This window comes from Brassica napus, chromosome C6 (assembly GCF_020379485.1).
Source record: "Brassica napus cultivar Da-Ae chromosome C6, Da-Ae, whole genome shotgun sequence".
In the NCBI taxonomy this organism is placed as follows: domain Eukaryota; kingdom Viridiplantae; phylum Streptophyta; class Magnoliopsida; order Brassicales; family Brassicaceae; genus Brassica; species Brassica napus.
Genome location: NC_063449.1, coordinates 5,599,604 through 5,622,149, shown reverse-complemented (window position 1 = coordinate 5,622,149; position 22,546 = coordinate 5,599,604). Strand labels below are relative to the sequence as shown.

The 22,546-nt window shown below is 30.1% G+C and overlaps 1 pseudogene; it reads right to left on the bottom strand.

The window, feature by feature from the left end:
* Nucleotides 1-15,272: 15,272 nt before the first annotated feature.
* Nucleotides 15,273-21,796, bottom strand: LOC125589211 (annotated as a pseudogene).
* Between the last annotated feature and the right edge of the window lie 750 nt (nucleotides 21,797-22,546).

Here is a 22,546-nt window from a genome sequence, read left to right as displayed (position 1 = left end):
AACATTTTTAGCGGGTATACATGACTCTGTCACCCTTCTCGTATTTGTGAACGCATCTGGTAACTGGTTTGCCAAATTATGCAAATGCACAATTTTCTGAACTTTCAGCTCTCTTTGATTCGTAGGGGGATCAAGGTGTAACAACGACGGTGTACACCAAGTAATCTTTTTAGGAATTCGATTAATTCATCCCCCTAACGCTGGAAATTCATCCTCATTAAAATGGCAATCGGCAAATCGTGCCGTAAACATATCACCAGTTACTGGTTCCAGATATCTTATTATACTTGGTGACGTATAGCCCACATATATTCTCAATCTCCTTTGTGGGCCCATGTTTGTTCTTTGTGGCGGAGCTATCGGAACATAGACCGCACAACCAAAGACACAGAGATGGGATACATATGGCTCTTGCCCAGATGCCAATTGTAATGGGGAGTACTTATGATATGCACTCGGTCTTAACCGGACCAGTGCAGCCGCATGCAATATAGCATGACCCCATACAGAAATTGGGAGCTTTGTTCTCAAGACTAACGGTCTTGCAATAACTGCAGCCGTTTTATCAATGACTCGGCCATGCCATTTTGTGTATGCATATGGGGAACTGGATGCTCCACATCAATCCCCATTGACATACAATAATCATCAAAGGCTTGCGATGTAAACTCACCAGCATTATCAAGCCTTACTTTCTTAATGGCATACTCTGAGAACTGCGTTCTCAGCTTTATTATCTGGGCAATGAACTTTGCGAAAGCCGTATTTCATGTTGTCAAAAGACACACACTTGACCATCTACTATATGCGTCAATCAATACCATGAAATACTTGAACGGCCCGCACGGTGGGTGGATCGGCCCACATATATCACCATGTATTCTTTCTAAAAACATTGGTGATTCATTGCCTATTTTTGCTGGTGATGGCCGAGTTATAAGTTTTCCTTGAGAACATGCATTACATGTAAACTCGTCCGTTTGCAAAAAATTTCCGTTTTTCAACGGATGGCCATTCGAATTCTGCACTATCTTTATCATCATGACTGAACCAGGATGTCCTAGCGTCTCATGCCAAATTTTAAATGTATCAGTAAACTTCATGTTTACCACGGCATAGGACTCAGTCATTGTTATTTTCGTACAATATAGTTCAGAGGATAACATTCTTAACTCTTCCAATATATGTTTCCTTTCGGACTTAATGCAAAGAAATTCAATGCCATCTTTACTCATAGTCTCAGTATGATATCCATTTCTTTGGATATCCTTAAAACTTAACAAGTTTCTATAAGACTTGGGGGAGTACAATGCATCACTTATTTCAAATATTGTTCCCCCTGGCATTGAAAATTTCGCTCTTCGAGAGCCCATAATAATCTTTGCATTACAGATATTATACTTACGCTTCCGGCGTAATCTCTTATTTTGAGACTGGAGAAATATTTCTTATCTTTAATTATCGTGTGCATTGACGCACTATCTGCCAAACACAAATCTCCATCCATAGTCTCAAAGTTTGGCATTTTCTCGGCTGGTTTAAGAACTTTCAGATTGATAAACCTCAGTTGGTCAGAGCTTCGTGCTGATAACGTGTTGTATAATATAACTTAGGAAATAGAACTTATATTTATTATTTATATATGTGTGTTTGATCGATAGAAGTAAGAAAGATCAGATGTTCTTATGTGTGTGTAGTAAAGCGAGAGAGAGAGAGAGGGATTATAGAACTTGTGTTTCATATTATTATTGTTTCAAGAGAACTACAAGTCATATTTATACTAGTTTCACGTCGGTTTAACATACTGATATTTGACATAATAATATTATAAAATGGACAGATATTTATGTCCATATAAAGACAAGATTTGATGGATGATCATTGACTTTTCAACTTTTATCTTATAACAACTTTATATTTTATACACACCAACGAAATGATTAATTTTTACTGTACATAAGTTTTTCTTCATTTCTCAATCCAACATATATCAAAAGCAGAAAGATACAATGACATATAAGCTTATATATGATGCTTGGAGTTCTCCTTTGGCTACTCTCTAGATAGATTTTGTTTAGCTTCTTGAATGTGTTTGTACAAGTTAGGTCAGTTATTGAATGGTTGGCAAAAAAATATATCCATTTTTTATCTGAACCAGAGCTTTTGTAATCTGGGTTCTATTCTATTATTATTTGTTTTAATTATATTTTTTTGTCTTACTAATATTTTGTTATGTTAGTTTCATGTATAATATTTAAAAATTTCTTTTTTGAATGTTTTCATTAATATAAATAATAATGTATTTTAAAGTGATAGATATATTGTTCATTTAGTTATATTTAAATAATGTAAGATTTACATATAAACCTATGACTTATTTGCTATTTATAGGTATTGTTTTGTTAATGTGCTGAATTTAGATTAATTTTATTTTGAATTTGTTTTTCTATTTTTCTTTGAGTATTTTATATTTTGTCTACTTAAGAACTGGTAAAGGTTTATGGTCTTAGATCCTAACTCCATTTTTTAATTGGTAATTTATGTATTTATCTATATTATATATGTAAGTTTTTAGTAATGTGTTGATTTAAAAGAAAATATTTCCAGGGTATGATGTTATGATTAAAAGTACACAAATTAAAAAGTCTTCTTTTATGTGTTGTATTTTTTTTATAATCGTGTAGATACTTAACTAATGCAATATATGAAGGTTCAAAGTTCATATTAGTTCTTTTAATCACATATACAAAATCGATGACTAAAACATAGCTAGTCATACTTAATATTGACATAGCTTCTGCAAGTGGTGGATATTCTTATTTTTGACCAATGTCTTCTCTTTCCCATACTGAAACCTAATATGCTTTCGATTAGTTGCATGTATGCATCGATAGCAAGCTTCTCCATACATGGGAATGGAGATCATGGGATCTACAAAAAAGTCCACATCTTCATGTTCCTTTTCTCCGCGACTGAACTGTATCACTATCATGCAAGGTGTAACCAAAGGGAAAATGATGATTACATCTTTAAAACGCAAAAGCTGTAGAGAATAAGTAGATAAGGGTACTCTAGTCATTTTATAATCCTAGTATACATTTTGTACACATTATAAATACTGTATTATACCATCTAATAAACTCACTTGAGCCAATACTTATATATTGTATTGGAGCTGTGATACCTAAGGGATTTGTACATATTGTTGAATTTTATTAGTAAAACAACTGTACATATTAAAAATGAAATGAGCATTAAATAATTAGGGCCAGAGAGATAGAAGATAAACTAGAATGCTAAAAAAAATTGGGTGTTGAATTTGTAGACAATTGTACATGAACATGTTGAATACAGAAATGTGATGATGTAGATTGTTTGTTTTTGAAAACATTCAACATGTTCCATAAGGAAAAAAACGGAAATCAGCTACATTATATATCATCTTTTAAAGATTTTCGACATTTTCATATCGTCATAGTTATTTAAAATCAATTATCTGAATATATATTAAATAATTTATTTAATTTCGAATATGAAAATTTATTATTATTATTGTCTATAAAAAGAGATTATGCTTGCTTAATTTGAATAAATATAAAAATAATTATTAGTTGGTAAAATAGGATGTTGAATTATATTAAACAAAATCATTATAGTGGATAAAATTGAGTGTGTTGAATTATTAGGTTAAAAAAAAGATGATGTGAGTTTTAAAAAGTGAAAAATAGAGTGTTGAATCTTGGAACAATTGTGGATAGTCATAGTTTAAATTTAGTTACACCTATTAAAAATTAAAACTATAGTATAATACTATTTACAATAGATGTGTTGAAAAAAATGTTCAACAGTTGAATAAAATGTTCAACAGTTTTAGCACTAAAATGGACATGTTGAATAATGAAAATTTACAATGTGGATTATTTGGTCTTGAAAACATTCAATATTTTGAGTGATGATGAATTTTATTCAAACTATTTTAACTTTTGTGCTCAAATGAATGATGATGTTTTGAATACGTACATTGACAATCTGTGTGTTATTAGAAAACATCTATAAAGGAGCCTGACCATTCTGAAATCATATATTTTGGAGATCATATTGTTATCTTTCAAAACACTATAGATGATCCTGAAATACAAATGTTAATGGAAATACAAATTGTCCTCTTTCGATTCCTTGAATGATGGTGTGTCAGTGTGTCTTATTTGCCAAGTAATCCTAGAACTTTTGGTAGTTATTACAATTTGAACCATCCGAGTGAATTAACTTATGTCTGTAAAAAAACATTCAATTTCTTTCATGGTACTCGAATAACGACAATATATTTTTTTTTTTTGTGTCAGCAATATTCATGAAGATGAACTAAATTTAGCCTAGAAATCAAATTCACAGCAATAACAGTTTTGTCAACTAAACTCTTCAATCAATACTCCAAAAATGCAAGACATTATACTTAAAATCTCATGTCAACACTCTAAAGATAGTAACACATATTAAAGTATTTATAATCACTATTTACAATGAGATTGTTGAAAATAAAATCCAATAGTTGAATAGGTATAATGGGCTGTTGAGAAAGATGTTGAATACTATGTAGATAAACTGTGTTGAATAGATTCAACGTGTTGAATAGATTATACGTGTTGAATAGATTTTGCGTGTTGGATCTATGCAGAAAAGGAAGAGACAATGTCATGGGTCAAGTGGTCATTGGTGGCACAAAATTAATATAATTTTTTATTTTTAACAACAAAATTCATAATTTTTATATTTTACAAATAAAGACTTCCTCATTTGGTTTGGATATGGAAAAATGCTTTTCCCATGGAAAAATGCTTTTCCCAATACAGAAAAAATAATAATAATATGAAATAAAAATAGTGAGGTAAATTGTTAAATTTTAATAAACAAACTCCAATATATACTATAAAATTGAATGGATGTTGAATTATTATAAATGTTAAAATAAAATAAAAATTATTTAAATTATGACATTTTATTTATTTAAGTTAAGTACAATCCAAAATTATATTATTAATATGTTTTTGTAAAACTATAAAATATACAAATATGAATTTATAATGGTAAAGATATGGTGTTAATTTTTACAAAATAAAATATTGTATAGATTAAAAATAAAGTGGGAATTGAATAATTAGGTAAAATAGGGAGAATATGAATTATAACGTTAAAAATGTGTTGAATTTGAATAAATTTTTTTGATGATGTACTTTATTGGGTTTTGAAAACATTCAACTTACAGAATATGAAAAAAAAAAAACAGGGATCATCTACGTCACATATCATCTTTTAAATATTTTTGACATTTTTATATCATTGTAATTATTTAAAATAAATTACTTAATTTTATGTTAAATATACTATTTCTTATATGAAAGTTTATTATTTTTATCTCTACAAAAACAAGATTATGTGTATTTAATTTTAATAAATATAAAATAATTATTAACTGATAAATAGAGTGGTGAATTTTATATATTAAATAGAGTGGTGAATTTTATTAAACAGAGAAGTAAATTTTATTAAACAAAATCATTGTAGTGAATAAAAATTGAATGTTTGTTAAATTATTAGGTGGAAGGACAAAAGATGATATGGAGTTTACAAAAGTGAAAATAGGATTTTGAATCTTCAAAACATTGTGATAGTTTTAGTCTTAATTAAGTTACTGGTATTAAAATTTAAAATTATTGTATAAGATATTCACAATAGATGTGTTGAAAAAAAGATTTAACAGTTGAATCAATGAAATGATCATGACAAATATGGAAAATTGATTATGTAGATCATTTGGTGTTGAAAATGAAAACTTTGAGTATGTTGAATGATGATGTAGGGATCACCAACGCCAAATGTAATAATATTTTTTGACATTCTTATATCATTCAGTTATTTACAATCAATTATCTGAGTATAAATTAAATAATTTATATCTATTCCTTATATGATTTTTTTTTAATTTTTATAATTAGAGTTTAATTTTATTCAATTTGAACATAGAAAATATATAATAATTAGTAAAATAGTTTATTTATTTTTATTAAACAAAATTATTATAGTGAGTAAAAATTGAATGTGTGTTAAATTGTAATATGGAAGCAAAAAAAAACTTTGTGGAGGGTTTAAAAGTAAAAAAAAAAGTGTTGAATCTTGAAACCATTGTAGATAGTCAACAACACTACAAAAAAAATTAATATTATTTAGTTTGTTGAATAAATCAAACTGATATTATCAGCTTTTGTGTCTTTCTTGTATTTAAAATATTTTCTCCTTGACCATGCTTGTTAGTATAACAAAAGTTTCTGGTTGTTTCATGGATAGTTTGATACTCCATTTGTGGATTTTGAAGTGTTCGCAGCCTCGTTTGCTCCAAACAAATGTGTTTATGGCTTGCTAAATCCAAACAAAAATAGGTAAACATATATAAAACGAAACAAATGATAATGAAATAATATCTATTGGCATCAGATTCTTATTGGGAAAATTTCATGTTTACCACGTTCATGGTACCACTTTTCATCTTTACCAGCACTAAATGGACATTTTCAAAAATATTTTCTTCATTAAGTGGCAAAATACTCTTATACCCTTGTTCTCGAAATATACTTTTTCAAACTCGAACTTTTTATAGAAAAAAAATCAAAATTTTTTTTCGGAATTTGTTTTTAGTTTTTTCAAAATTTCTTTTTGAAAATCGAAAATTAGGCTTGACACTATTTTTTAATTTTTTTATCTATTTTTTAAGTATTTATTTATATATTTATTAGAATCCTAAATTTCACATTCCAAAAATCCTACCCCCACCCCTCAACTCTAAGGGGGATGTATTCAACTGAGAGTTTCATGTGATTTGTATTAAAATGACAAATTCAATGTTATTGAAACATGAATTTTAAAAACTCATTTAAAATCCACTGTTATTGAATTTGACATTTATTAAAGTACTCTGAAATCCACAGTTATTAAAAATATTTTAAAGTTTTCAGGTGATTTTAGGGTGTTTGGGTAGGATTTCTTAATTAAAAAAAATAAAACTCAAATCTCATAGTTTTAGGTGATATTCTAGAGTAGTTTAACAAAAATCACTTAAATCTCTGCAACTTATTGAAATCATCTAAAACCCCATTAAAAATCAAATCACATCAAATGTTAAATTGAATACATCCCCCTAAACCCTAAGTCTAGATTAGTTAACCCTAAGGGTATAAGTGTCTTTTACACTTCATTAAAAGTGAGGGTAAAAGTGATTAGCGTAGACATGAAAAGTGATACTATGAATGTGGTATTTGTGGCAATTTCTCATTCTTATTTCATTATCTTCTGTTTCACCACCACTAGAACATAGCGAAAGTTAGAATAATAATAAATGATTAAAGTTGTATTTCGTACATTACATTAGAAATATCAACACTAGAAGTTCATACCGTACTTTCTCATTAATAAGACCATGTACAATGATAGATATTATTCAACATTCTATTTTGGGGGAATTTCATATTTACCATTTTTATAATACCATTATTCATCTTTACCACCACTTAAGGAACATTTTCAAAAATACTTTTTTCACTAAGTGACAAAAGACTCTTATACACTTGTTCTCTATATATTTAATAAATATTTATTTAAATAAAAAATAATTTTTTTATGTTTTCGAATTATACTTTTCAAATTCGAACTTTTTATAATCTTTTTTTTTGAATTTTTTTTTTCAAAAATTCTTTTTGAAAATCAAAAATTATGTTTGAAAATATTTTTTTAATTTTTTAAATTTTATTTATATATTTATTAGAATCCTAAATTTCTCAATCCAAAAACTCTACCCCACCACTCAACTCTAAACCCCAAGTCTAGATTAGTTAACGTTAGGAGTATAAATGTCTTTTACCCTTCATTAAAAATGAAATTAAAAGTGGTTAATGTAAACATGAAAGGTGGTACTGTAAATATGATATTTGTGGCAATTTGCCTTCTATTGTACAATTACCACAAATATCACATTCGTAGTACCACTTTTCATGTTTACACTAACCACTTTTAGCGTCACTTTTAACGAATGGTAAAAGACACTTATACCCTTAGGATTAACTAATTTGGACTTAGGGTTTAGAGTTGAAGAGTGGAGTATGGTTTTTGGAATGTGAAATTTAAGATTCTAATAAATATATAAATAAATACTTTAAAAATATAAACAAAATTTTTAAAAATAATTTCAAACATAATTTTTGATTTTCAAAAAGAAACTTTGAAAAGAAAAATAATTCGAAAAAAAAATTCAGAAAAAAAAATTTCTAAAAAAGTTTAAATTTGAAAAAGTACGATTCGAAAACATAAAGAACTGTTTTTTTATTATTTTTTTTATTTTTTTGTTTAAATAATGATTTATTATATATATAGAGAACAAGGGTATAAGAGTCTTTTGCAATTTAACGAAGAAAGTATTTTTGAAAATTGTGATAAAGATGAAAAGTGGTATCATGAAAGTGGTAAACATGAAATTTCTCCTTAATTCAACATACATTCAACTATTCGATCTACAATAGTTTTGTTTAATAAAATTCAACAGCTTATCTCACTATTTTATTTCATATCGTTATTTTTTACATTTATTTTATAAAAGTTAATATCAATTAACATATATTTAAAATTAAGATAAAAGACTTAAAATAATTAAAATAATTTAATGTAGTTTTTGTTGGTTGGAATATTAGTTAAGAAATTTATAGTTATTGATATTTGGTAATTAAAAGGAGAAATAGAAGAATTGTAAGTGTTAAAGTTATTATTATAAAGATTATTCTTAACAAAAAGAACATTGTTCTTATATCCAAATGAAATGAGACTAGTATCTATTTATAGATCATAAAATGTTAAATTTTGGTATAGTTTTCACTTTTTTATAAAAAAAGTTTTAAAATGAAATAATTGAGTTTAAATAAATTAGAAAATATTAAAAGTAAAAAATATTAATAGCCACTAAAAATATATATATGACAAGGGCCCATTTGTTGTTCTTTCAAAATGTTGAAAACTTTCAACTCCAAATAATCCACCTAGATTCTCTCATTATTTATCTAAATTATTGCTTCATTGCTCATGGTCTAAGAGTAGCTCAAGACCAATGAGAATCTTTAGTTTTTCAGGATTTCAGATTTCCCAAAAGTGACTTGAAAACCATGCTCGTCTATGGAAGAAAATGGCCATAGAAATTGCGGTAGAGGATTTAGATGATTTTTAAACGAATGGTGCGAAGGAAATTGGAGTGATGGAGAGAAATATATGATGGCACTGAGGTTGATTGTTTATAGATTTTGAATTAGTTTTTGGCTTTTGCTTTTGAAATAATCAATTCTTAGACAATCAAGTTTTTAAAGAAATAATTTTCCTACATTTTAGGGAAACTGGATTTTCAAATAACAGTCATTTTTAAGGAAAAACCAAAATCCAAGTTTTCTTGGTTTTTCATCACTTACGATGCTTTTTCTGTTGAGAATAGAGCGAAAGAGAAAATCGGTTAATCTTATTATTCCATAGGTCACGATACAATATATAGGGATACAACATTAGAGTTTCAGAATCCTCTAGAACATGAGCTTATGAGCCTAATGGACATCCACATAATAGTTCATAACACTCCCCCTTGGATGTACATTAAAAAGTATTTCCTAAAGCGCATAAGATGCTACCTCATTAAAAACCTTACAAGGAAAACCCAGTGGGAAAAACCGTGGTGAAGGGAAAAAGAGTGCAGCGGCATCTACTCCCCCTGATGAGAACATAACTTGATATATCTGATAGGACACAATCCAATGTGATGAATTAACTCCTTCTGCTTAGGGTTGGATCGGTTCACTTCTCTTGGCAGATTTGACACTCCTCACTGAAACTTGAATATCTTGATGACCGTAGGACAAAATGACTTCAAACCATTTGGAAATCGAAGCTAACATCTATGTATAACTTTAGGCATCGATCTGACTTTGGTAAGATGGAATGTCGAGCGATATTTTGAATATCATACGAAATTAGGTATTCTGAGACAGCTTGTATATGTCCCACGAAAACAGCCATATTTCGAGTTCTATAATGGAGAATGACTTGATTCAAATTGGAGATGAAAATAGACTCAAATATTTTTCTCTGGACACCAATTTCGTATTTTAATTTCATCTAGAAAGTCTCCTTTGATTGGAAAACTTTTGACCTTCGATTCTGTCTCAAGAATGGAATGTGTTCATACATTGATTCTTCTTCAAGTATGATTGATCTATCTCATTTTCTCATCCTTCTTAAATCTCGAAAAATACTTTGAAAGATTGATGACATTCCTCTTTAGGTGTCTATTATGCGTGTTATTTTTTGCCTCATTAAAACCTTGACATGGAAAACCTAGTGGGACAAAACCAATGATAAGGAAAAAGAGTATAACCACACGCATCATCATATTCTCCTCCTGGAAGCATCTATTGTTTTTTTTTCTCTCTTTCCAAGAGATTTAATCTTTGCATCTATTGTTTTTTTTTTCTCTCTTTTCGGCCATTTATCACATTGTGTACACTTTTCAATAGATGATTCATGATCCTCATTCTCATCAACTGCTTCATTGCATGCATAAGTATTTACGACGTCGATTTGATATCGGTTCCATATCGTTCCTGACATGACATAGCTATTTGAGTTTTCTTTATTCTCAGGTACCTGAATTTCTTTCTTGTCATGTTTTCTATCTCTCCTCGAGATCTTTAATCTTTCATTCCTCGATTGCAATTCTCATTCAAGCTCCTTTTCTTTTATGAGGATTATTATATTCAGAACCGATAAGTCTTTCATGCTTCAAGCGCTCTTTAGACTCATTAGCAGTTTGATAGTGTCCTTCTGGGACATCCATTTTAATTGGAGCATTTACAGCTAGTACTTGTGACTTAATCACTTTCTTATGGTCAGTAAATGTGTATGGCAACTTATATGCTAATCTTTATAATAGAATTATCTCCATACATTCATTTTGGACTTCTATTTATGCTCTTTAGTCCGGTGATCAATGATAATTCATTTTAACTCATTCATTCTCCAGCTGTTTATTTTCCCCCTAATGTTGGATAGAATAACTTTCGAGTCTTTAAATAAATTTTATAAAATCTTATAGATTTTATCATCAATGGAGATCATATCCAACATGTTCATAACCTCTTTCGAGGTCCCATCTTTTAGCGGTTTGGTGGAGCAACTACAACTTGTGAAAATTTTCTAGATGGGGATCTTTGGTTCCTGGCCCAAAACCAATTTGATGGGGAGAGTTTTTAATTACTCTTTGGCATTATGCGAATTAATGCTGCTGCATCTTACGTATGAACATTAGCTATAAGATGTTCATCATGTATCTTCACATGCATAAACTAATCATCAAAGGCTTGTGAATTCACCAGTATTACTACTTAGTCTCGCAAGGATACATACGAACTTCGTGTCGATGCATTAATTATAAACATATGGTGGATGATCAGTCCACCAGTGGGTGATCAAGCCCACAAACATCTCCTTGTATAAATAAATTATAAATCTATTTGACTGGTAAAAACCGTATTCTTATATTGCCTTGTAAGCAAGCAGCATATAGAAAATCATTCGTAAGAATCTTATAGTTCTTCAACAAATGTTCATATGATTATCTTTCGCATCATTACTAAACCGGAATGGCATAATCGGTTTACCAAACATTACACTTTCAGTAAACTTCTGGTTTACTTGTACGTTTATCTCTATTTTCTAATCATTGTGTAGTACAATACAATAGTGTCTTGCGTAATACTTCTGATTGAAGATATTCAACATTTCTCTTTACTTATTGCTTCAACATTACTAGATTATAAATCATGTGGTGGAGTCTATTTCATGTGTGAACATACTTCTGGATGTTCCATTTACTAGGGATGTGGGATTTTTTAATTCTCCTCCTCGAGATAATGATACTCCAAGTTCATATATCTTGAATTGAATCCCACTTTAGAATCAACGACATATCAAACCTAATGTCATGTGTTATATCGTAGATCATTTTGACCTTCGAGACTTGGGAAAGTATACACATTAATGATTTTAAGTTGCATTCTCATAGGCAAGCATGTATCTGCTCCTCTAGAGCTTCCAATAATCTTGATACTACAAGACATTGTGCTCACAATAATTTTCTTTCATCTTTAGATGAATGAATCATATCTCTTCTTTGTTACCATCTTTATTTTCTCAACTTCAAGTGAGAGTATGAGTTCTAAAAAGAAATCTTTGGATTTTGACCTTATTTATATCCACATTCACATCTACAACCACTTTTATGTCCACTTTCTTGACCAATGTTGATTTTATTTCTCAATATAAAATGTCAGATTCTCTTCAAGAGAATGATCATAATGAACTAGACGTGATTTATCATCTTACTTCGATGGCTCATTATTTTTTATTTATTTTTGGTCTTAAGGAGACAAAATATAGTTATAAACTTCTTTAATCTATTTTCTCCATCGTGTGTATACTAGACAACATTACTTGTGTGAAAAATATAATTTTCAAATATATATTAATCATTAAAGTAAATTTCGAGAAATTTAATTTTTAATCTTAACATCTAACATAGTTGAGTATTATTTACAGACTTCATGTCTTGTAATCTTTAGATGCAAAATAAATAATGAGCTTTAGGTAGTCACATTCAGGTGATCGATCATACCTTTGGATTGTTTTCCAAAATTTATGGATCTTTTAAGATCAAGCTTTAAACTTAAAAACTCTCATATATATAATGGTAATGAAATATAATAATAAAGTATTTCAAATTATAGAGATATATATTCTCATAAATATTGTATTATATTAGGAAGTAAATAATACTCCTATAATAATCATTATATGTACTAGTTTCCTATTTTCATGCTATTTAACAAGGTTTTAATTCAATCAATCGATTTACTAATACTACATGTATTAACTTTCATGTAAAGTATTTTACCTTATCAGACTTTTATTTACCTTGTATTTAAAGTATGACAAATAAAAAATTACTTATCTTAATAAGGAGAAGGGAGACGGAGATCGGAGATCCAACCATTCATATTGTGAACCTGTTTATAATCTCATATTATATCCTCTCTTTTATAATGAGTAGATTATCCTGAAATACTATAAACTTGCTCATATAAATATGGCTATTATGTTAGTACACATAGATTTCTATTAGAAATCAAATTTCATTACAAATCATTAATAATAATAAGCAAGTTTAGAATATAAATCATGACCGTATAAAATCAAAGCATTATATAAATGAATCAATATCAATAATATAAAATTAATCATGTTATGAATTTAAAATATTAATCCAAGATGCTTAATTAACCGATAAAAGCAACTAACATTATTAAATCAAACAATAAACTATTAGGAAGTATACGACCTATTCACTAAGCTGATGTCCCTTATCAATTTTAGTTATCTGTTAAGTTCAACACGATTATAAATCGTTTTCCAGCTTCCATGTTATATAACAACAAGCGATATAAGAACAATAAACTTTGACCAATTCAACGAATGGCAAACCAAATAATAACCAATGAATATTGGTTGATATTCTCTAAACTACTATATTGCAACTTATTAATATGCCAGGATTTTATTTAACTGTGCATATGTAAATTCTGAAGACTTTGGTTTGGTTTGTATTCAGCTTATTCTCTGATTTTGAGCCACACGATGAACTTTGACCAAATCAACAAATGGCAAACCAAATAATAACCAATGAATATTGGTTGATATTCTCTAAACTGCTATATTGCAACTTATTAATATGCTAGGATTTTATTTAACTGTGCATATGTCAATTAAATCATCGTGTGACTCAAAATCAGAGAATAAGCTGAATACAAACCAATCCAAAGTCTTCAGAATTTATATAGAAGAGATTTTTTTTTCAATTTTTTTATTTAACATTCATTGAGTGCTTGATTAATTTTAGCAACAACCATTACGTTTAAAAATACTAAATAGATCTATCTCTAACTTGCAAGCCTTTATGAATCAGAAAAAAAAATATTATTATTATTCAGCCATATGAATCTAATTACTAAACATGAACACATATATATATATCAATAGCACTAAGAGCAGTCAATTATGCTACTAATCGTCTTATGCAAATAAGAATCAAAATGAAAACAGTGATATATATAAAGGTAAAGAGGTGACGTCGGCCACTACCAGCAAGCTACTATACAAATATGCGGCCTTACAAACAAATCAAATCAAACTGGAAAAATATATGCATACATGTCGATTGATTTTAACAAGCGAAGTAGGATATAATTATGACATGAATGTAAGTATAATACAAACATCATCACGGTTACCATAGCAAATAAATAAGGGATAGTATTACTTATCTCGAAGGTGTTAGGAGACAGAGATCTCAATTAATAATGAAGACGAGGATCGGAGCTACGTAGATGAATATGCGATTAGATGATTAGGGTTTTGAATTTTGTCATCAGTATGACACGATCGGCTTTGTACGATTTAAGGCTTTGTAACAGCTTGAAAAAATCAGACGTGCGTCAATAGAGATTATTACTCAGACGGCTAGGGTTTTCGTTTTGCTCGGTGGTTAGGGTTAGAGCGTGTTTAGGTTTTGCTCAGGGTCAGAGTTTCGTGCTGATAACGTGTTGTGAATAGAGAGAAAGAGAAAATCGGTTAATCTTATTATTCCATAGGTCACGATACAATATATAGGGATACAACATTAGGGATTCAAAATCCTCTAGAACATGGGCTTATGGACCTAAAGTACATCCACGTAATAGTTCATATTTCATTTTTTTTTCTTTTTTTAGTTAAATATTTTCTTACATTTATGCATTAACATAGAAAAAAATAAATAAAGTTGCTAACTAATATAACCAAATAATTTTTAGTAAAAATAATTTGCTTAACATATATTATACAAAAATAATTTATATTAAGAAAATTCTTTTAAAATTGTCATCAAAATTAAATTAATTATTTAAATTTACTTTTACGTAAAGTTTACATTTTTTGTTAATAATCTCTTGCTATTATTATATTTAAAAATTATGATATATTATTTTAGTAATTTTAAGTTTTTTTTTTAATAAATTAAGTTATTATTTAAAAATTTTAAACTAACCGACAAATAAATAAATCAGTAATCGAATTTTTAGAAAAACAAACACCGCCATTCGTGTTTTTTTCAAAAACTAAAATCTACTGCAAAATCAAAAACAAAGATCTAAAAAATAAAAAATCATAAGCCAAAAACCCAGAAAAAAAACATCCAAACAATCATCACCTAAATCTGAATCAAGATCGGTCCTGAAATATTGGAGGCTATAGATGATTTAATAAATATTTCAATACAACTATTTTTCTTTTTACAAATTTGAGGACCTATGCTTATAGGTTTGATTGGTTGAAGCTGTAGTTTTCTATTTTTTGCTCTAAGATTTAGGCTTTAAATTTTTAGCTTTGGCTTTAATTTATTTTGTTGTAGAAATTTTTTCAGAGCACTAAATAAAGCTCTAGAAAAAGTGCTTTCTAAAGCTAACATATTTTCTATTTTAATGTTTTGGCTTTGGATTCAATTTTAAAAATAAAAACATGATTGCTTTCAAAAATGGCTGTAGAAATTAAAAGTCTGTCTACAGCTTCTGAAATAAAAGAATGATTGCTTTAATGGATGGCTCTAGAAATTAAAAAGGATGTCCACAACTTCTACAGACACTACCAATCACCCCCTATATAATTTTCTTTAGAAAATGGGAGCTGTAAGCCAATGTTTTACATGGCTATGCCGGGATCGTTCCTGATCAGAATAAAAACTATATATAGAAGTGAAAGAGTATTTGAGGAGTTGGTCGTCATCTCGTTGTTACAGTTAGAGCATGCCCATTAGAGTATCACAAGGGGTTCATGGGCTCGGATTCATAGGCCTGAAATACTTTTTTAATTAAAAAAATGGGCTAATTTCGGTGAACCGGTTCGCCAGAGTGAACCCGTATGATACGGGTTCAAGCCACGAGGCAACACCTCATTGGAAGGACTTTTTTGTGTTGACGAAGTCGAAACACGGGTCTCTCGATAGCTCTCTCATTTTCTCTCATTTCTAGGGTTTCTTTCTCTCCGAGGCGATTTGTCGAGCGATGGCGACGCCATAGCTTTTCTCCATCTAATCGACGACGGAATGTCTCCTCCACGAGCTTAGGTGAGTATCAAGTACTTTGAAGTTATAATAGAATCGATTTTGGGCTCGAAAGCGATCTCGGGAAATCGAAATCGATTTGGGGGTTCCAAGTTAGGGTTCTAAATCGAGAAGGGGGTTTCGATTTATGGTTGTAAATCTTCATGCGGGTTCGATTTAGGGTTCCTTTACCTGGGATTCGAAATCGATTTGGAGGTTTAGGGTTCTTAATCGATTTGGGGGTTTCGAGATAGAGTTGTAAATCGATTAGGGAGTTTTGTTTTATGGTTGTAAAGCGTCATGAGGGTTCGATTTAGGATTTGTTTCAACATTTTTTTTCGTCATTATGTTCTAATCAATTTGGTTTTCTGGTTCAGATGGATCCCGCAGAAGAGAGAAGAGACACAAAGAGGCAAAAGGACTACATCAACAGGCAAAAGGACTACATCAACATGCTAGAATGAAGCAGCTTATGATCAATTAGAGAGCATGATAGTTGTGAAAGAGAACATATCCAAACACAGACTCCTTGATCGTCTCCTTGCCCGAAAAGATACACTATCTGAAATAGAAGTGACTCTGAAGAACAAACTCATATCCGAATTGCTTTGATCTTGTTAGTGCCTTTAACTTGCTTGAAACTTACTTGTTTTTGTAAAACTTAGTAGGTTGCTAGTTCTGGTCAGTGAAGTTAGTTGCTTGAATCTGGTTTGATATTGAAACTTATAGGTTGCTTCGATATTATTAGTTGCTTGAAACTTAGTAGGTTGCTTTGATTTTGTTAGTGCCTTTGATCTTGTTAGTGCCTTTCTGGTTTCTTTTCTTTTACTACATAGCTTCTGGTTTAACTTTCTTGTTCTGTCTTGTTGTGCAGGTCACAGGTGCTTGTCTGGCGCAGGACTTTAACTCAACTTGATCGTCTGTTTTTTCACGGTTGTACTGGCTTGATGTGTAATGAATGTACTATGTCTGTTTGTTTCATGGGAAAATGTAGAATTTTGTTGCTTTCTACACTTTGTTTTTTCATTCACGGGTTATGTAAAATGTCTCTGTACTTGTGACCTATGTCTCTCTGCACTCTATATAAAATATGTCTCTCTTTTCTTCTATCAATTATCTCTGAATCTAAAACCTTGTAGTTCCTTTCTCTCTTGTAATATTGTCTCTGTACTTGTATACTAGTTCTATCACAATTTTTTTTTTTCAAAAACACTTAACCAAAATTCCATCTCTTCTAATACCAAACTTGTTCTATCTCATGTAAAACCTCTTGAACATCTGACTTCGTAGCAGGAGAGTCGAGCAGAAGTTCCCAAGTTGATTTTTCGTACTCTACGCACATCCTTTCCAATATCGGTAATATGCTTGGCATTCACAATCAAATTCGGGATCAACGGATACATGCTCGTTTGCAAGCTGATTTAGTCGAAAATATATGGCAAAAGTTTGGTAATCAAGATGAATAATCTTTGTATGTTCATGAATTCTCATTGTATTGAATAAAAACTTTTAAAAAATATTATAATTTTTTTTATTCCTAAGAACCTCATCTTCAAGTTCACTAATGGAAGAGCAAAAAATATACAGGTTTAACCAGAAATATATTAAAAAATTCTTTTGAACCCCAAAAGGGGGTTCACTAATGGGGATGCTCTTATGTAGACAAAACAATTATGGATGCAGATAGTGGGGAAGAGGAGAAGCGTGAGAGATTTAAAATGGATAGACCGTGAAAGTAGACTTAGCGACAAAGGAAGATAACTGAGACGTCACACACAATGACTTAGGGCAGGATTATCGGGGGAGGGGGAAGGGTTTTTAGTGGGTTTTTAAGGGGGAGACCCACAAAAAGAAAAAACGGATTGTAGAAAAGCCTGAATAAAGATCGATGTTGGCTGGTTTTTTGCACTCTTCGCGGGCCCTACTGACACGTGTCGGCCCACGATTAGTTGGTTTTTATTTTTATTCAGACAAAAAAAATTTAAAAAATTAAAAAACCCATTTGGGTTTCAGCGTTAATCATGGTCTTAGGTGATAGGTAGGATATCAAACTTTAAGCCTAAAAATATTATTCTATGTGTTTTATTGGGGCAAAATTATTGTTCTATCAAAAAATTCTGAAATGTAATGGACTATGACGTCAAATATTTTTTATAGGATGTGATACAATGATGTGTCGACATTTCATTGGTGGAATTTTTTTTAAGTTTTAAAGATGTCAAATTTTCCTTCTTTCTTTACAGTATATTTATCGACTAAACGAAAAAAAAATATACTATTAGTTGCAAAGTAGTTGTATTTTTTGCCAAAATATTTACACTACATGTGTATTTTAAAGTTTTAATACAATACGAAATATATTTTTTATTTTAATGAAAAGCTTTATTATATTTAATTAGTTTGGTATTCAATTTATTAACTTTTTGATCACATAATCAAAGTTGAATTGATAATGCATATATTGATAATTAAATAGTTGTAATATGAACATGTCCGTATGTGCAAATAAAACACCTAGTTATAAAATATTCATACACTTTTTTCATATTTATAAATTATTATATTATTTGTAAATTATTATATGATTATTTTGTTTATTAAATTTCGAAAACTTGTGTGAAATTCTACACGTGCTCTTGAACGATTTATAAGATTCTGATATCTTATTTTAGTTCGAATCATTAACAAACGAAAACTACTTAAACTATTTAAAAAAATAAAGTTAGATACTTCCTAAAATAATCTCGCATAATCCATGGAATCTTAGTCTCCCATTAGAAACCATAATTATATATTACCGAGATATTAAGTCAAAGTCCCCTGAAACAGACACAAAGATAAAACCACACTGGGATATAATACATGCAAATACATTTGCATATTTTCACCCAATTATTCGCATAATAAAAACCCGAACAAACCTTGAAACGATATCAAACTCACCGCCTAGAGGCAAGAGCTGTCACGGTTAAAGAGCTCACGGTTAGGCTCAAGCATCTTGCAAAGACCCAGATACGTCAAGTAGAGTAGAGCACACGATCTTTAGCTCCGGTCCTGGGACTCTTGGAGTGTTTACAGAAATTCCTGAGCTGCTCCAACGTACAGTAACCCAACGTTTGTCCCAAAAGCAAAAACAACCAATTGATCTGACTCTTCCGGTCAGCAATAACCGGCTTAACCGCCTTATCACGGCCACAAAGCTCGCATCTAACCGGTTCTGGGTTAGTCCAAACCGGATGAGCACGTTCTCTCAAACCCTTCTTCCGCGTGACGAAAACGTTCTCGACTTCCGAGAATCTCTCTCTCAGATTGTAGCTCACTTGATACACTTTCTCGCAGTGTCTGCATTGTACCTCTCCGGTGATGGTAGTGATCTGTTTCGATTCGAGATTCTCTAGGCTTTGTATCGTACCTCGCTTGTTCGTCGCCCATGGAAACGGCGGCGGAATCGACGATGATGATGCCAGATACACCATAAAATCATGTGGCATCATAGGCGTAACAACAGGCGATGGTGGTGCTAGTCGAAGCAGTGCCGTCGTCGTCGGAGAGAGAGAGATTCGATGTTTGGCCCAAGCTCAGGGAAAGAGGAAGGCGTGCGTCGTCGTCATCATCACCAGCCTGTTCGCCGTCGTTTTGAGGATCGTTAGTCAACGCTTGGTTTGTTTGATCGTCTTCCCAGTCGCTCTGGTTACCTCTTCCGCTCTCGTTGTCCATGGTTAGTGTCAGCAAGAAAACGACGGGAAAGTAGGAGAGAAAATGTTGAGGAAGGAGATAGAGAGAAGGAGAATCTTTTCTGTTACGCAATCATCTTGATTTTTTCTCCATAATAGTCGTTTGGATAGTAGAAACAGAGATTCAAATATTTTTAACGTTTTATTATTGAGTTAAAACAGGGGACCAGTATGTTTTGTAGCCAAACTTGTTGACGGATTCATGGTAAATATTTAGTGAATTACAATACTTGTCGACAACAAATATATATATATACCTGAGATCTATTAGAACAATGATAAAAACAAATTTTGGACCGACAAAAGTGATTATAGTTTTTCTATCAAAACTTTTTTTTTTTCTCAAAACTTTTTTTTTAGAAAATTATTTTACTTGGTTGCAAGATTTGTGTAACTTTTCTCTTAGAGCATGTTACCTGGTTGGGTTCTTAGTTAAAAAAAAAAACATAAAGAAGAGAGAAAAGAAAGAGAGAGAGAGAAAGAAAAGAAGAAAAAGAGACAGAAGCAACCACACATCTCTCATGTAGTCAATTGATTTGGGACACGTGCAGTAAGAGACGTTGCTTGGCTATCTTAATTTACAACAGTTAGAGAATTAAAGCTTATGCATTGTAAATTATCGGTAAATGTGGAATTACATATACACACCCGTGAGTCGTGACCAATGTGCATGCTTTTTTTTTTACGACCTTGGTATTCGGATACCGTCGGGAAAATCTGACTAGCGCCTAATGACCGTCCATCGGAACTTAGCCGGAGAGCCCGCCGAAGGCATCCATGGGAGTTGGTGATCACCCCATTTTAATCCACCAGTGGCCACGGGTTGCTTAGGCCAGGGTTTTTCCGTATTGAGCCCAAAGGTCCCTCGAGATAATCATCACAAGCTCACGCTGCATTTACGGGTGGTAGCAGTTTTTGGTGTTTTACAACAATCACAAAAAACGTCGTAAATTGCTTTACTTTGCTCAAAACCTCTGAAAATCAAAAGCTGGATCAAACTATCATTTGCGGTTGCGGGTGGTTGGGAGAGGATATAATTTTTTTTTATATTTAATCATTTTTAAATTGATATAGTATTAATACTGATATATTTGCTAAATTTTTAAAATTCACAAAAATTAAAATTTAATACTATGATTTTATGAATATACTTTTATATTTATTTATAATAATATGATTTAATATTCTTATAATTATATAAAATATTAATATTGTTAATTTATTATTTAACCGTTGTTATATTTGGTAGACAATCAGTCATAACTATCTCGAAAAAGCACCAATTTCTATTTGTTGTACCAGTTGTACAAATCATTTAATCGCGCTTAAAACCGCATTCACCAACATCCACAAACTCCAGTAACCGCACCCACAATTGATACGTTTACACTAGCCAGACCTTAAGTGTGTGATGGTAAATGTAAGAGTAACTAGGACTAATTTAAAGTAGCTGAAATAAGCAAAAAGAAAATCATAGAGTAAATAAAATAAAAAGTTAAAATTAGCGCAACTTGTTCGCGTTCTAAAAATCATAAGGGAATAAATGGATTGCTTTACTCTATTTGAATAGTATCTTCTCTATTATTAAAAGAGAAGTAACATTTTTATCTACTACAAAATAGTCATACTCGAAGTCTAGGTCATATATTTAAATAATGTTTTTATTGTTTACATTAGTTTATTTAATGTATAACATTTCTAAATAATTATAAGGATATTAATAACAAATCCATTTTAACTATAAATTTAAATTTTAGTTTTAGGAATAACAAAATCTGTTGAGAAAAAATCTAACAAAATCTTTTTAAAAATTTAAATTTTCTTTTAATTAATGCACTGATTAATTTCGAAATTAGTAGTATAATATTATTATAAATTAATTTTATTTAATTTTTTATTATAAACAAAATAATGAAATTATATGCTAATTTTATAAATTTTATAAGTATATTCTACATTATATTAAAATAGAAGTAATTAATGAATTACATATTAAAATTATGTTTTTTGTGCAAACATATTAAAATTATGTTGAATTGGTATACCAATATATTTTGAAAAATATTTTCATTAAGATAAATAAATAAAATATCATTCACCGTTTAAAGTGACTAAAATATCATTCACCTTTTAAAATGATTAATATTCATAAATTAAGTAATAATTTTTACAAAAAATTAAATTGTTAACATATGTTAAATTTTAATATTTAGAACTATATATCATCTATTAAGTTATTTTTAAAATGATAGCAATATATTATCATAAATTATTATATACAAAATAATATAAAATTTTATATCTATAAGTGAAATGTTATCCGCACACGGGTGTGCGGGTTAGAATCTAGTTAAGAGTAAAAGAGTTAAAAAAGTTTTCCGCCTGACTGGTACAGTGGGAGTAAAACATTTTCTCGCTCATATATTCTTTTTTTTTTTACTAAAGCTCATATATTCTTGCTAACTGTGACTGTTAGACACACCCTAAGTGCTATGGAGGGTGAGATTTTCATCCATGAGTGATCTTTGCCACACAAATTTCAACCAATCAA